Raw genomic sequence first — 18423 nt, forward strand, 5'->3', positions numbered from 1 at the left:
GTGTTGGGGTTTAGCTTCTCATGATGAAAACACACTCAAAAATGTAATTCATAGCTAAAATGGTGTTTTTATTGATGAAAACTAATAATACAATGAAGCTGCAATGCTGTATTGGCGTTACAGAAGCCACCGTTACAAGAAATTGTTGCAAATTCAAAACAAGCGTGCCAAACTGACTGTTACGAGTACTATTAATAAACGAAAGTTCTCTGCGACAGTCAGTAGGCGTCAAATGTTCTTCTTCTTCTCTGCAGCAGCAGATAACCCTATGTTCTTCTCCCCAACTCTCGATACCCTCTTCTATGACTCCCATCGTCTATTTATAATCAAACAACACATAAATATCACATCATAATTGCATATAGTTCTCCCATTAGTCGGCAATGAAGAAAGAATATTCTCCCCTTTTTTATCTCCTCCACGAGTTCTGTTGGTATTGGTTTACAATATAGAATACTTTTATAACTTCTTCACGCTGCTATTTGCAAGCTGCACACACCAAGCATGTCACAGATCGAGTCAACATCTTTCCAGCCACACACCAACCATACTCCTGTATTATTCTTCCTTTTTGTTTTACGAGAATAGTCCCATGTTTATCTTCTTCACACGTCTCTGAGTTGTCCAAACACTCCAAATCTTCCATGACAGCATATCTTCGTTTAATCCATACATATCTTCTGAATTTAACCAATGCGAGTCAAACACAGTCCGAGAATATTTTATCTCCTGGTTTATCGATAAACACCGGAAATCTTCTCTTCTTTCCAATTTTAACTCTGTACCATCCTTGTTTTAGTCGAAACTTATACCAAACGTAACTTGCGATTAAATCTCATCAAAACTCGACCACAATCATCACAGAAACTCTCGGGTTTTTTTCATGACTTCCCTGTTGTGTTCAATTCAGTCGATTCGGCCAATTTTAACTGATTCTAAAGCCCATACCATTTATGTTAACTCAAAACAAGTCATTCCAAAAAGTTTCAGCCATTGAGTCTCCTTGAATCGCCTTCAAATGCAAACCCTAAATTCTGTTTTTCTGAAGAATCATTTTCCCGCCAAAAACCATAATTTAAAAGGTAGGGGATGAATCCCCCTAACAGAGATGGGGGTGCGAATAGTATTTGCCGCCCTGGAGTGAAAATAGTAAAAAAGGTGCCCCTTATAAATTGAGGAGTCCCTTAGTAATTGAGTGCCCCTTATCCAAAACTGAGAATCCGAATAACACGTGTCCTCCGGGTGCAAATAACATTTTTCGAGCCAATTTTCCACAAGAGCTTATTCTTCCAAAAACAATTAAAACAAGTTTATTAGTGATAAGATGAGTCCCAACTAATGTATTTATGGGTGAAAATGCGTCGCACTTGCGTGATCATCAGGTAACCTAGCAAAGAGAGCCGAAGCGGGAGGGGGCTGAGATTGTGTCACAAGGGGGGCAAGCTAACTCTACCATCCATGTTAACTTGCCCCATGGAGGATAGAGTTAGCTTGAACCTCCATCCATGTTAATTCCTGCAATATTACGTCATTAGGGGCTTTAACCTGGGACCTCCTGGAGCGCATGAATCTTTGGGAAACGGGAATGACCAACTAATCTAGGGGCCCGTTCTTAGAATATTAATAAATTAGATGTTTTTTTTAAATACTTAATCTTTTTAAAATATTTAATTTTTTTAAAACTTAAATATATATATATATAAGGTCAGTTTTGACATTAAGTAAAATATATGGATAAAGGACTTTTAAAATTACTATCTAATAGCCCATTTTGTCTTTATATAATATCCCTTAAATTTTTTAGGTATTGCCCTAAAACATGATTCCTCATTATCCATCAACGAAATGTTACATTTACCAAGTGTTAGAAGTTATCTGACTAACATTCAAACAAAGTTGGCCTTCCATCTCAAACTTGTAAGAATGGAACAAGAAAGTATGACTATTGCCAGATTAAAAAGGGAAATCTTCCTTCGTAATATGAAGAATGTACTGACATCCAGAAACAGAAAAGGATTCATTCTGAAAAGCAAGAGTACCAGGCTTAACCTCAAGGACTTGGAAAGATACATGGTGAAGGTCCCATTTCGAGGTGTCTTTGTGACAAATGGCTGTGGCTTTGATCTTCATTCCGTCCACACCGACCAAAGGCACATCATAAGCTAGTGTTGTATGTGTTGAAGTTGCATGACAAAAGAAAACTGCATACGGATAAGGCAGGCTATGGCAAGCAACCAAGTTATCACTAACAATTTGTCTTACTCCCGAGCTCACTACACATTGTTGCTTCTGTTAAAATACGATCAAGATATCATATATCTTGATATTATTGTGTTGTTATTTAGTTGTAATTGCATATATATTCTTGCTATATATATCCTAAATATTGTTAGGTGTATCTTTTATTTATCTTATCTAGTTGTGTAAAGTTATATAAATTAGGCCATTGCCTATCATGCTCATGTTTATCATGGCATCAGAGCTATGAAAGATCTGAGAACCAGTTTCCGCTGCAATACAATCCAGAGAAAATACAACCCAAAGAAAACATAGTAATCATGTCAAGAGAAGATTCTCAACCTATCACTGTTCGTTTTGATGGAACCAACTACAATTACTGGTCATTCCTTATGAGAAGTTTTCATAAAGGAAAGAGTATGTGGAAGTATGTCGATGGTACAGAAAAAGCTCCTACAACAAGAAGTTATATTGACAAAGTAAAAAAAGTACAAACAAAGGATCCAAAAGAAGAATGGGAGATTAACAATAACAGGATTCTTACTTGGATTGGAAATACTGTTATTCCTTCTATAAGCATGCAACTCACCAGTTTTGAGGTAGCGAAAGATGCATGGGATTTTCTTTCAAAAAGGTACACTCAAGTAAACTTTTCTTAGAGATATAAACTTGAACAAGATACTAGATCTATGAAGCAACCACATGATCAGACTGTTTCTGTTTTTCATTCTGAGTTGTCTATAGTCTGGAATCAATTAGCACTTATGGAACCAAAATGGACTGTAGATTTGGAACTGTGGCAGAAATATAGAGAGGAAACACGTTTAGTTCAACTTCTAATGGCTTTACATGATGAGTTTGAGTCTGTTAGAGCATCTATTCTTCATCGATCACCTCTTCCAACTGTGGAAGCTGCTTTGTCTGAACTTATTGCAGAAGAAACGAGAAAAAGAATCACACCAGAGATATCAGGAGTGTTTGTTGTGCCTACACGTTCAAGTTCAAATAACTTTTCAAGAAACTCAATTGCTTCAGTTCAACGTGACATGTCTCAAGTACAATGTCACAATTGCAATACTTTTGGACATTTTTCAAGGAGTTGCAATATTCCATCAGCAAATTCCTCACCTTCTCCAATAATACTTGACACACCCACAACACAGTGTGGGTACTGTAAGGAACTTGGTCATTCATCCAGATTTTGCACCTCACCAACTTCAAGAAACATGAGAAGAATCAATGCTAATGGAGGAAACAAATCCAGTGCACCAACCAGATTTATGGCAACCCCAGTCTCACCTGCATCAACATCAAACTCATCTGCATTAGATGTACCTGGTGGTAGTTCTGCACCAAATCTTGATGATATTCAAGAGATGATTAAACAAGCACTCTCAATTGGTAACAATCCTACAACTGCATCTGCCTTCTCTATCTCCTCAGGTATTTATTCAACTGAATAGTTTCTCGACTCAGGAGCATCAAACCATATTACTTTTAATCAAAAGTTTTTTGAAAGTCTTGATCCTATCATCACCCCTAAGATTCATACTGCTGATGGATCAACTGTAACTACAAGTCATATAGGCTTGGTCAACAATTCAAATAACTCTTATGTACCAGATGTTCTTCTTGTACCAAATAGTACAATGAATCTTATTTCAGTTGGTCAACTGTGTGATCAAGGTTGTAACACATATTGTTTTCCTTTTGGTTGTGCTATTCAGGATTTCAAAACCGGGAAGCTAGTTGGGATAGGCCGTAGAGTTGTTCGGTTGTATCTCCTTCAATCTCTTGTTCTCTCAACAGAATCTAAAAGTCATGTCGTAGATGCTACTCCCACTGCACCTGTGTCAATATCTCCCTTTATGTCTTGGCATTCTAGGTTAGGTCATGTTTCCTTTTCTCGTCTTTCATATATGATCAATAAGGGTTTACTAGGAGATACTCAGTTAGATAAAGAACCAAATTGCATCTCTTGTAAACTGGCAAAACAACCAGCTCTTTGTTTTAATCTTAGCACTTCTATCTTAACTAAACCTTTTGTTGTTATACATTCTGATGTCTGGGGAAAATCTCCAATTATGTCAAAGGGAGGTGCTTTGTATTATGCCAGTTTTATTGATGATTATTCGCGTTATACATGGGTATATCTATTCATCTCTAGAGAAGATATTCTAAAGTTATATGTTGATTTCTCAACCATGATAAAAACTCAAATTGATAAAGTGATCAAAGTTTTTCGTGCTGATCAGGGTGGGGAATATATTTCCAATCCATTCAAAGAATTTCTTAAAACCCAAGGCACCATTCTTCAACTGTCATGTACTGAAACTCCAGAACAAAATGGAGTTGCAGAACGTAAACACATATTATAGAGACAGCTAGAACCAGTTAATTTCTGTCAGTTCCTTCAATTTTGGGGAGAATCAGTCCTTACTGCAGTCTACACCATCAATAGAGTCCCAACAACTGTCATAGGAGGAATCACCTTATGAGCGTCTCTATGGTAAGAAACCAAACTATTCTGAGCTTCGAGTCTTTGGTTCAACTTGTTTTGTACTCCTTCCAGAACGTGAACGTCATAAACTTGGTCAAAAGAATGTCTTGTGTGTTTCCTTGGTTATGGTATTGAACAAAAGGGTACGTTGTTATGATCCAGTTAATAGAAAGCTTCGTGTCTCTCGTCATGTCACATTCTGGGAGAAAGTTCCATTCTGGTCACTTCCAAGCAGCAAATCATCATCTTTTGAGTCTTTCACTTATTCTGATCCATTTCCTAGTGAATCCAATCCTAGCACTTTTCCTATATCTACTCCTGAAAGTCCATCTCTCTAGTTGTTGATCCACCAAATACGGATGACCAACCACTCTACGACTCAACCTACAGTGCAACTCAGGAACGAGATCCTGATTCTGAAGAAAATTCTTTGCCACCTCGCAATCGAAGACCACCAGCTAAGTATGCAGACTATCATTTCCTTGTCTTCTATTTTGTCATTTTATGAACCAAAAACATACAGAGAAGCTGCAGCCATTCCAGAATGGCAAGATTCAATGGATGATGAATTGGAAGCACATGCAGAGGCAGGACATGGGAAATGGTGGACCTTCCTCCTGGAAAATCAGTTGTTGGAAGCAGATGGGTCTATAAATTAAGACCAAGTCAGATGGTGAGTTTGAACGATAAATCACGAGTTGTTCAAAAGGTTATACACAAGAGTATGGTGTTGACTATGAAGAAACATTTGCACCAGTGGCAGAATGGTTACAGTTCGTATATTACTTGTTGTTGTTGCAGCACGACAATGGGGGCTTCATCAAATGGACGTAAAAAACGCTTTTCTTCATGGTGAGTTACAAGAACAGGTTTACATGCAACCTCCTCCTGGTTTGCCTCATGAACCTAATCAAGTATGTAGGCTTCGAAGGGCATTATATGAACTCAAACAAGCACCCCGTGCTTGGTTTGAGAAGTTTACAAATGCAATTCTCCAGTATGGATTTACACAAAGCTTCTGTGATTCAGCTATGTTTGTCAGATCGTCAGAAAAAGGAATTTTCATTCTTCTCTTGTATGTTGACGACATGGTTATTACTGGTAGTGACCTACAAGGTATTACTGAACTCAAATCATAGCTCAGTGATTGTTTTAAGATGAAAGATCTTGGATCTTTAAGTTACTTTCTTGGCATTGAAGTTGGCATGTCACCCACTGGTTATTTCATATCACAAGTCAAATATGCATCTGAGATTCTACAGCGTGCAGGGGTGTCTGACAATAAGGTAACTGACACACCTCTTGAATTGAATTTAAAATACAGTCCTACAGATGGGACTCTATTGTCTAATCTAATACTGTATCGTCAACTAGTAGGGAGTCTAAATTACTTGACCATTACGAGACCAGACACAAGTCATACAGTTCACATAGTCAGTCAGTTTATGTCTGCTCCAAGGTCTACTCATTATGCAGCTGTTCTTAGAATTCTAAGATATATCAAGGGGTCTCTTCATCAAGGTCTGTGTTTCTCATCCAAGTCTGATCTCACTCTTCAAGCTTACTCAGACTACGATTGGGCTGGGGATATTACGGACATAAAATATATTACAGGCTACTGTATATTCTTGGGAGACTCGTTGATTTCATGGATAAGTAAGAAGCAAAGTGTGGTTTCTCGTTCAAGTGCTGAAGCAGAGTACAAATCTCTTGCTCACACCACTTCTGAACTCATTTGGTTACGATGGCTTCTTTGTGATATGGGAGTTCTAATTTCTGCTCCTACACCACTGTATTGTGATAACAAGGCTACTATTCAAATTACACACAATGATGTCTTTCATGAACGTACAAAACATATCGAGATAGATTGTTATTTTACTCGTCATCATTTTAAGAAAGGTACAATCACTCTTCTACATGTCAAATCAAAATTTCAAGTGGCTGATCTTTTCACCAAGACTCACTCTGCAGCTCGTCTTCGATTCTTAATTTCCAGACTCAAGATGTGTACTCCACCACCTTGAGTCTGAGGAGGGGTGGTGGTGGGGGTGGGGGTGGTGGTGGTGGTGGTGGGGTGGTGTTAAGATATGGTCAACATATTATATATCTTGACATTATTGTGTTGTTATTTAGTTGTAACTGCATATATATTCTTGCTGTATATATCATAGATATTGTTAGGTGTATCTTTTATTTGCCTTATCTAATTATGTAAAGTTGCATAAATTAGGCCATTGCCCATCAATGAATACACAGAGAATTATTCTCACAATTACATTGGAATCTCTATTCTCATGTTTATCATCTTCCTGATTCATGTTTTCTGCGCTTTATCACTGGAAATTTCAGTGGTCAATACACTAACATTTTCCCCGAATTTGGAAATACCGTATTCAACCAGTGATTCCAATGAAGTTGCGAAATACTTCTCTTCATTTTCTACAGCTGGTTCTTCACAATCCATGATTATTTCGTTCATAATTTCAGCTTCTTCTGAGTTTGGCTGATAACAAACTGATTCAATATTTCTGGCAACTTACTAGAGGAGAATGGGGTCTCCATAGCTAGGTTTCTGGGTAGGAAAGTAGTCCCGCTAGCAGTAGTTACAACAAAGTGCAAGTTCATTTTTGCTGTAGGATATAAATCATTTTTTAAGAAAAAGAGAGATGCGCCTAGACTATCTAAGAGTTGTCTATTTGTTGCAGCATTGTCATTTGGAATGGTTAACTGTCGAGAAGATGTGGTTTTTATGTATTTGCTGATGCTTAGTTGTTGCAAAGGCGGCTTTTGAAGTATTTCTGGAAGTTTGCATGTGCCGAAATAGTGTTTGTGCGCGTTGATGGATTTCCTTGTTGATCTGTTATCAAACCAAAAACACATTTCAAGAATATTAAGAACTCATGATAGACTGAAGTAGTGGGCGAAGTAATTTTGTTTTTTGACGCAACCAGTAACCAAACCAGCTGCAGGATGCAAGAGATCATGAAGTATGTAGTTGCAGAAAATCCTACAACCACACCCATACAAGATTCTAAACAATACTCTAAGAAATCATTCATTTATTTACTCATTAAGATCTTAAGTTTGATTCAAGATGATACAAAGACTCTATTTGTTTCTAAAATAGACTTTCTCTCTCCTACTTTCTTGTCTAACACACTCTCTGAGATCTCTCCCATTACATGATAACCTTTCTCTTTATATAGAACATTACATAGTGGATGATAGCTAATAGATCCCCTAATTTCGGAATCACTGTGCGTTACAATCGCTCATACACATTCACTCAACTTCGCACAGTTTATACTTCACACAGATCATCACACTTTACTCGTGACTATGCTGACATCATTAAATACGTCATCTCAATTTTGCTATGTGCGATGATCTTCCCTTATATTACATGACCTTTACTTCGCATACATAATGAATGTGCGATATTTCACTCCTACATTTTGCCTCTTCTCATTTCGTTCTCTTTATAGAGTGAGCGATATGAGAAATATCCATCCTATAATATCGCACATGTTCAACTTTTCATATTCTGCTTTGTCGACACATTTCAGGAATTCCAGCTTATCTGTCTGCACGTGTCAATTCTTCTACTTTTTACTGATATAGCCTGTTTCTGACCGGTCATCTCTTTTACCTATTTATCGATTTATTTTAGAGAAATAACTTCTTGTTCTCTTTCGATTTCGTTTCTTCTTTCCAGCTTCTTCGAGATTATCTTATCTTCCTACTACTGCTTCTCTGATTCATTGTTGCTATTGCTGCTGTTCTTTCACTATTATGTTCATGGATCTTAAACCAAGGTTTGCATATTCTATAAAAATTAACCCCTCGTTCTTCTGATAATTATTATGGTTGATCTTATGATTAACTTAATTCCCATACTGTTTCTAGGAAAAATTCTCCCTCAGGTGACCTCAAAATAACCGTTTCCAACCCTAAATCCTCTTCAGACACCAAAGGAGAAGAATCTCTCAAGAAGAAGACTTCGCACAACAAAGGAGTAAGAAATATCTTATATTTTATCAAACAATATTGTTGCCTCTATTTCTTATCTGCGTTGTTTTCGCAGGATTCAGATTGTGAAATGGGTGGCGGAAAAGGACCGAAGCTTAAGAGAATTCGCAAACCTATAGCTCTTAAATCAAATATTGCTATTCCTGAATTTCGTGTTGCGAATGTCACCCCTCCAACTGCTTTCGAAAATAAAGCTCAAACTAATACTCACCCTGCTCATGCGAACCTTTCCGTTACTCTCGAAGAAATCTTTCCTCCCGAAGAGAAAATTGTTGATTAAGCAATAAAAGATACCCATGTTTCTTCCTCTGCGATTTTTTTGGAGTCTATTCAAACTATTTCAACTCTTGCGAACAATGATATTATACAGAATAATAGGGATATTCCTCACTCTGCGAATTTCACCATTCCTTCTCCTTCTATTTCTGTTTCCCCTTCTTCATCTTCCTCTTTCTTATTGGAACCCCTTTCTCTCGATAAGAAAGCTCTGGATAGTGTAATATTTGCTTCTCAGACTTTACTTGGCATCATCAATTCTGCTCACTCGTCTACTAATGATCCTCACCAACTTCGTATTTGCTCTGCTTTGAGTTATGCGGGTTTCCTTCTGACAAAAGCTACCAGGGACGAGATCCATTCTCAAATTGATCCAATATTTCATACCGCTCTAGATGTCTTGGTAAGTGCCTTTTGTATATGTTTTCTTAACCATAATATCCTTATTACTTATCCTTATCTTCTTTCCTTTTCAGGAATCTCATCGTCGAATGATTTTAGCTGAAGGTCGTTTTGAATCTAGCTGCTCCCAATTAGACCTTTCGCACCAGAACACTCTTTTACAGAAGGAAGTCAGTAGGTTGAAAGGAGAGCTCCAGGTCTCAATTCTTTACTCCGAAGAAGTTCGTAACGAAACCAAAAACTTAGAGGTATTCTTTCTCTTTATTTATGGTATCTTATAATGCATTTCTTCACTTATTCACCCTTTTTAAACTTATTCATGCATTTATTAAGATTTAGACCAGAAACGAGTTGCGGAGAAATTCACTTTTCAATTTCTTGCTGAAGATACCCGTGCGAATAATGAGAAGTTGCAGATCCAATTAAATCAATTAAATAACGAACATTCATACTCGCTCGACCAGATTAACAATCTAACTCATGAAAATAGTCATCTTACTCGAGAGATTGAAATTTTAGACGCTCAGATTTCCCACTCATCTAAATTGTTGTATAGCGCTGATTTAAGATATCAAACTTTGTTAGAAGAAAACTATAGTCTTTCTATGGAGAAGCGCTCCTTTCTAAAGAAGGAAGCAATGTTTTCACATCAGTACTTAATTCTTCAGAAAATAAATGATGATCAAGAACAAGCTCTTCGTTCACTAGAAGTTCAGCACGAAGCATCATTTAAGGAATTAAATACCCAGAACGAAAAAATCATCCAAAGTAAAATACACTTGACTGTGAAGATGAACCATCTTCAAGAACAATATGATCAATTGAAGCATTCTCATGACGTCTTTAAGAAAAAGAATAATTCCCTCTATGCTGATGGAAAGAAGATTCGATCTCGTCTCAATGGTCTAGTTGGTGATGATTTTGATAAAGCTATGGAAAAATATGAAGAATAACACTCTTGCCTTTTCTAAAATCTGCGAAGGTAGTCAGATAGAGTTGACTGCCTTATTTTCTTGTCTTATTTATTTATTTATTTTAACTTTTTTAATGCGAATTTTGTTTCCAAATTATGATCCTATATTACTCTTTGCAGACTCCGAAAAGTCGAATCAATCCACTATTTCCCAGTTGAGGTCTGACTTAGCTAAAGTTCGCAAAAATCGTGAGAATTTGGAGATATCTTATACAAATCTTGAGGTTTCTTTCACTGCTTCTCTGGATTGGGCGCGAAGAAGATTCGCATATCTTCAAAATTTCATGGAAATTAATGCCAGAAATATTGAGAAAGAAGTTATTCGCAAGGCTCATGTTAAGGCTCAGACTCTAGTTAACCAGATCCTTATGAGCAACTCTCTCTCTCCAGTAACCGTCCCTCCACTTACTATAAGCGAGGACGAGAAGTATCCTGAGGCAGATAGTGACTATGAGTTTGTAAGAGATGATGAAAAGGATCATGAAGATGATATTGATGAAGAAGATCAACTTGAGAAGAACAAATCTGGCGATGTGGACTCTGTTGATAATACTGGTGCTGAAGTTAAAGACCCGAATCCAAGCCACAAGATTGATGTTGAAAAGTCTTTAATTGAACAAGATGTACCTTCTGTCAATGTTTAACCTTGGTACTTTTTAACTATCCATATTCCCCTCTTATATTTTGACATACTTTGAACTTGTTTCTTGATCAAGAAGGATAATATCTTTTTATTTTAATTCCCATACTTCCCCTTGTTATACTTCTTATAAGAAACAAGTGTGCAAATTTAATTGTCGTATCATCGTTCTCTGATTCCCTGCGAAACAACATTAATTTTTATGTAACTTTGCTCATGAGGTCTTATTTTGCCTTCCTAAGTAAAGGTCTTATTTTGCGTGAATGTATCTTATATATCTGTGCGACAAGATCGTAGGCGGTCATTACACCTAAATGTAAAAACCCATTGATCTCGCCTTATCATATTCTTGTATTATTACCTCTGCAGGTTTCTTATGTGCGTAAATATGACAAGTCTTAATACTTCCATGAGTAAAAAGCCTCATGACATTTACGTATTTTGATACAATTCATCTCCCTAATGGAGGGTGCCGTCCTTATATCCCCCCTGGTTTCCCCTTCAAGGAAGCTTACCTCTACCGGGTTAAGGTTGGCGCCTCCCATCCGGTAATACAACAACCAGTTTATTTCGCAGTCTTTTATCCCTCCACCGACGAGGCTTATGGTTACGATACCACACCCTAAGTGGGGTATTTTCGGACCGAGTGCATCATAGTCAGGACTTGTCAAGAGTGGCAAGGTACGCTCCAGACGCTCCGGGCACTCTTGACTCAACCGTATACCTCGGCGCCCTGATCGAGTTTCTTCACTCCTTAGGAAAGATCTTATTACCCCAATCTTTCGATTTAGGTTCCTTTCTTGGATGGGAATTTTCGTTTTTCTCACCCCAAATCTTCATGACTCAAGTTCCAGGGTCGATGTAGCTTTTCCTTGAGTCATGCTTACCAGGTTTTCCCCGACTATGACGTGCGATAGGTCTTACTTTTTGCCTCTTGCATTTATGCGAACTAGGTTGCACGCCACATTAGGATGCCTAGCCTCCCTAATTAGAGTTTTTATTTCTATTGCCTTCTATTAAGGTCTTACTTCAAGGTCTTACATTTTCCTTTTTCTTATTAAAGAAGAATTCCATGAAGCTGAACGAAATCTTCAAATTGTTCATTGAATTGAATTTTACACCCATGCTCAAAATGTGAACTCGCATGTGTAACTTCGCATCATTTTCACCTGTGCGATTTATATCGCAAATATTCATGGATAATACTTCTTCAAGTATAACCTATTCCAAGGACGATCTAACTTGTGTCCTACATCTCTTCCTTCAGGATCCCTCAACTTATAAGCTCCATTACCAACTATTCTTTTGATTATATATGGTCCTTCCCATATCTTTTCTAACTTCCCATCTCCTCCTTTCTGATAAATTGGTATTTCTCGCAGCACCAATTATCCTGGTTGAAAATCTCTTATCTTAACTCAGTTGTTGTATTCTCGAGCTAATCTTCTTTCATAATTTTCCATATGTTGTAGAGCGACCTCCCTAGCTTCTTCCAGATCATCAAGTTTTGTTAAAATTAAATCTGCACTTAGATTTTTCTCCCAAGCTTCTTTCTTTGTTGTAGGTATAATGACCTCTGTGGGTAACACTGCTTTTACCCCATATGTTAAACAGAATGGTGACATTCATGTTGCTTCTCTTCTTGTTGTTCTGTATGCCCATGCTACATTAGGTACTTGCTCGCACCACCCTTTATTGTACCCTTCCAACTTCTTCTTCAATGTGTCTGCGATTGTTTTATTAGTTGCTTCTGCCTGTCCATTACTATGTGGATATAGAGGGGTAGACTCCCCACTTTGAATTTTGAACGCATTGAGTAACATCTCTATATTCTCACCCTTAAATTTCTTTCCATTATCAGATACTAACTGTGCCGGGATGCCAAATCTACATATGATATTCTCAAAAATAAACGTGAATATGTCTTTATCACGAATATGTTGAACTGCTTTTACTTCTACCCACTTTGTGAAATAGTCTGTTGCGACGATTAAATATCTTCTTTGTCCTGTACCTGGGATAAATGGACCAACAATATTAATACTCCATTTTCCAAATGGCCATGCATTCGCTGACGTATTTAGCATTGCTCCGGGTGCGTGTATTTTCTTCCCATGACGTTGACATTCTTCGCATCGCCTTGATACTTGTTTCGCATCTTCATGCATGTACGACAAATAATATCCATGTACCTCTGCTCTGTATGAGAGTGACCTTCCGCCACTGTGATTTCCATCATCCCCATAATGTAATGCTTTTAAAATTTCCATTCCTTCTTTTCGCACAAGACATCTAAATGAAGGTCCGAGAAATGATCTTCTATACAAAATATCATCCCTTAATTCATAATTCGTCGCACGACTTTTTAACTTGTGTGCTTCTAACCGTTTTCTTGGTACCTCTCCCTTCTCCAGATATAAATGAAGCTCAGTTCTCCAATCTTCGTATTCGTTCACTTGTTCTTCTTCCTTGTCTTCTATTATCATCACATCTGCTTCTGATTCTTCTTCTTTCTTTATAGATGGTAAAAATAGTGTTTGTATCTTTATGTCTCGCTCAACTGGATCCACTAACAAGGAAAGTATAAAAGCCAATGCATCTGTGAATCTATTGTCCTTTCTGCATATGTGTCTCCAACTTATTTTTGGAATTCACTCTGCTAACTCCATGACCAACTTTTTGTATTTCTGCAAAGATGGTTCATTTGTACTATATTTACCTTCTATCTGACGAATTACAAACTGCGAGTCACTGGTTATTCGCGCATCTTTTATCTTCATTTCGATAGCTAACTTTAATGCATGTATCACTGCCTCGTACTCAGTTTCATTATTTGTGGATGCGAACTCCAATCTAAATGAGTAAGCCATTCGCGCTCATGTTGGTGAAATAAAGACAATACCAATTGCATTTCCTTCTCCATTAGACGATCCGTATACTAGTATCTCCCATCTATTTTTGAATTATGATATGTCAATAAATCTTTAAGAGTCCCATGTTCTTCATCTACATCCATCATGTCTTCTAAATATTCATCTCCTTCTAATAGAAATTCTGCTAGGAACTCTGCGATAACCTGTAACTTAGGTGAAGATAAAATCTCATAGCTAATCTCAGAATTCCCCACTTGAGCATTCCATATTTCAATTCTCCCTGATATTTTTGAATTCTTCATTGTAGGTTTAATTGGCACCTTTGTGAACACCTTAATCTTATGAGCTTGGAAGTATATGCAAAGTCTGAAGGATGCATAAACCAGTGCGAGAATTAGTTTTTCAATCTTGGAATGGTTTTTCTCTGCAGAATTGAACGTTTTACTTATATAATATATAGGCTTTTCTACTCCTTGATCCGAACGTAACAAAACAACACTTAACGCATACGGTGTTGATGCCAAATATAGCAACAGATCCTCTCTTGGCTTTTCTTTATGCATAATTGATAGATTCATCAAGTAATTTTTTATATGTTGCAGAGCTTTGTCACATTCCTCTGTCCATTCAAACTTTGTTCCTTTCTTTAATATATTGAAAAAGTGTTTGCACTTATCAGAAGGACGTGAATAAATCTCCCCAGCGAAGCTATTAAACCATTTCAGGATCAACTTCAATTCCTTTTCAGGACCAACTTCAATTCCTTCTTTTGATACTATGTATCCTAAAATTTTTCCCGACGACACTCCAAAAACACACTTTTCTGGGTATTCCTTTATATTGAACTTTCGCATCTGTTCTAATATTTCTTTCAGGTTATCTACATGATCCCCTGCTTATTTGCTCTTTACTAGCATATCATCCACATAGACTTCCAATGTTGTATGTATCCACTTCGCAAACACTTTCTCTACCATTCTCTGATACGTCGCACCCGCATTTTTCAATCCAAATGGCATTTTCGTATAACAGTACAATCGTCTTGGTGCGAAAAAGGCAGTATGTTCTTGGGCTTCTTCAGCTAAAGGAATTTGATTATAACCTTTATATCCATCAAACAACGAGAGTCTATCATTTCCTGATGCTGATTCCACCTTCTGCGGGATGTCTGGTAAAGGAAAACTATCTTTCGGGCACGCTTTGTTTAATTCATTGAAGTCTATACAAATCCTGATCCCCCTATTCTTCTTTTGCACCACGACCATGTTTGCTATCCATTCTGGATATTTTGTCGGTCTTATAATCCCTGCCTTCAACATTTTTTGTAACTCTGCTTCTATTTGGGAATGATATGTTATTGCGATCTTCCTTATTCTTTGCTTAAATGGCTTTGCATTCTTTTTAATATCCAATTTATGGCATGCGACAATCAGATCTATTCTTGTCATCTCCTCCATACTCCATGCGAAGATGTCAGTATACTCTCGCAAAATATTTATCGTTCCTTCTTCTTCTTTTTCTTCTTTATCCATCGTGGTTCCTATTTTTAGTATTTTTGGTTCTTCTTCTTTTCCAACATTTATTTCTTTTGTTGATTCTGCTGCAGTGAAATGCGCTCTTGGTTCTCCCATTGGTGTTGACTCCTTAATCTCTTGAATTGGTTCACCTTCCTTTACTGGTATCTCGCTTGGTATTCCTTTTCCTTCCTTCGCTCTAATCATGTATATCCGAAATTCTTTTTCCTTTTTCAATTCTTTCGCTTTTCTCCATCTATCCTTTCGCTTCTTTGCACGTCCTTCATAATTTCTTACATCTACTTGATGGCAGGTCTTCGCACTCGTAACATCTCCTTTCATTTCTCCTATTCCACTTGGAATTGGGAATCTAATGCATTGATGTAGTGTTGACGCTACAGCGTTTATCGTATGCACCCATGGTCTTCCCAATAACATGTTATATGGTGATTCTATATCAATCACACATAGTGTTATCTCCGTTTCTATTTCTCCCAACAGTATTCGCATCGTTATCTCACCTTTTGGCTTTGTCACTGTTTTATGAAATCCATGTATATTGTAGGTTGTACATGTCATATCTGCATCTTTGTATCCCATGGATTTGAATGCACGATAAAATAAGATATCAACATCACTTCCTGTATCCACCAACGTTCTATTAATCGCCCATTCTTCCGATTCTTTTGTCTTTTCACTATTCTTGCTTCGCTCAGCCGTTACTGTAATCACTAACGGATCTGTTCGTTTTAAATTTTCTTCCGTAATTTCATCTGCTGCAAATGTTATCTTCTCTTTCTCCCAGTCCTTTAGTGGAGATTCCTTTTCTATTGTTCGTTGTGATCTCGTTTGTGTATTCTTCCTGTTATCCCTGTTTTAAATTCCGCATCGGAGATTGACGTTTTAGTTATGGAATTACACTGTATACTCCTTCCTCTTCCTCGTACCGTTATGATTCTCGCTTTGTCTAGAAATTCTTCACCTTTCATCTTTATCTTCTCCAAAATTTCCAGATCTAATTTTTCAAGATTCTATAAACTAACCAACAGGATTTATCACCATAAGCTGTTTCTAGCGCCAAAATATAGTTGCAGAAAAACCTACAACCGCACCCATACAATAATCTAAACAATACTCTAAGAAATCATTCATTTATTTACTCATTAAGATCTTAAGTTTGATTCAAGATGATACAAAGACTCTATTTTTTTCCCAAATAGACTTTCTGTCTCCTAGTTTCTTGTCTAACACACTCTCTGAGATCTCTCCCATTACATGATAGCCTTTCCCTTTATATAACACATTACATAGTGGATGATAGCTAATAGTTCCCCTATTTTCGGAATCACCGTGCGTTACAATCGCTCATACACATTCACTCAACTTCGCACAGTTTATATACTTCGCACAGATCATCACACTTTACTCGTGACTATGCTAACATCATTAAATACGTCATCTCAATTTTGCTATGTGCGATGATCTTCGCTTATATTACATGACCTTTACTTCACATACATAATGAATGTGCAATATTTCACTCCTACAAAGTATAGCTGTCATAGGGGTGTTTGGCAACTTTTGTTTCCAGAAGATTTCAGAAGGAAGAGGAGGAGCAGCAGGATTTCCTACAACTCCAACCTGCGCGCAACACCGATACAGGCATACACCTCAATATAAGAAATAACAAAAAAGAAAAAAAAAACACCTATGAAATTCTAGTTCTAGATGTATTGTATCAAAATAAAAATGGATGTAAGTAAGTAAACTCCTCAAGAGATAAGGAGCAGAAATGAGTAGAAGGAAGAGCAATTCATTACAAAACAAGTAGCTTCTAGGGACGGCTGTTTTGGAAAAACCGTCCCTAAAGAAGGATATTTGGGACGGTGATGGCCTGACCGTCCCTAATAGTCACAAAATATTTAAATCAAGGCTAAAATATGTCCGTGCCAAAAAGAAAACACGGCCAAATAGTATTAGTGACGGTGGAACAGGGGACGGTACATAAACCGTCCCTAATACCTCTTGGGACGGTTTTTTGTCCTCTTGGGACGTTTTTTGACCTTCCCAAGAGGCCTTCTGTTTTGTAGTGATATTCCATAACGTTATTAAACCTCTGAAAGACAGTTATTGACGGAATGGTGATTTGAGATGAGAGATTAAGAATTTGTAGGTCTTACCGAGTTGTATTTATCGAAACAATATCAATTAAGTGCAAACTATTTTAAAGAGTGTGATTTATTTATTTTTTATGTCTTTTTAATGGAAAAAAGAGTGAATTTTAACATGTCCATTTGTTAAAATACTTACTGATTTCGGATGAAAACCAGAACATGTTTATATGAACTTTAAAAATTTACAATGACAACACAACACGTGAAGGACCTAATAAAAAGCTCCTTTTATTCTTGCAGGAAAGGTAATGAATATCTCATGGATGGGTTCATTGGCAAAAACTCTTTTCATAACATCTTTGAGGAAGCTAGAGTGAGTTCTACGGAAATCCTAGAACGGAAAAGGAACCGTCTAGATCGCCATAGAATGGAGACGATAATAATAGGGGCTTCGAGAGGGGGGAAATAAATAATAGATGCTCTTCTATCTGGTTATCTTTTCCTTAGTCTTTGTACTTGTGTTAGGCAGGTAATTAAGGCTGTTTTTGCTCCGGTGCGCTTTTGTGCACGGTTCTGTCTTTGCACTAGTTAAAGTGCTTTGTTTTCTATTCTTATAGTTTTTTCTTTTCAATAAATAATATGATAACTTTTGCTAAAGCAGATGCTTCAAGACAATTTGAGGAAGTGTGGGACGGAAATCTTCCAAGTTTTTTAGTTTCTTTATTTCAAAAAAAAAAAAAAAAGAACTCCCAAAGAAAAACTCTAAACATAATTTATTTCATTAGTTACCTTAATTTAGCCTAACGTAGAGTTTTTGATCATCCTAAGTTTTCTTAGTTCTTGCCAACCCAGACAAAATTA

The sequence above is a fragment of the Papaver somniferum genome, unplaced genomic scaffold, assembly GCF_003573695.1.
Source record: "Papaver somniferum cultivar HN1 unplaced genomic scaffold, ASM357369v1 unplaced-scaffold_115, whole genome shotgun sequence".
Taxonomy (NCBI): Eukaryota; Viridiplantae; Streptophyta; class Magnoliopsida; order Ranunculales; family Papaveraceae; genus Papaver; species Papaver somniferum.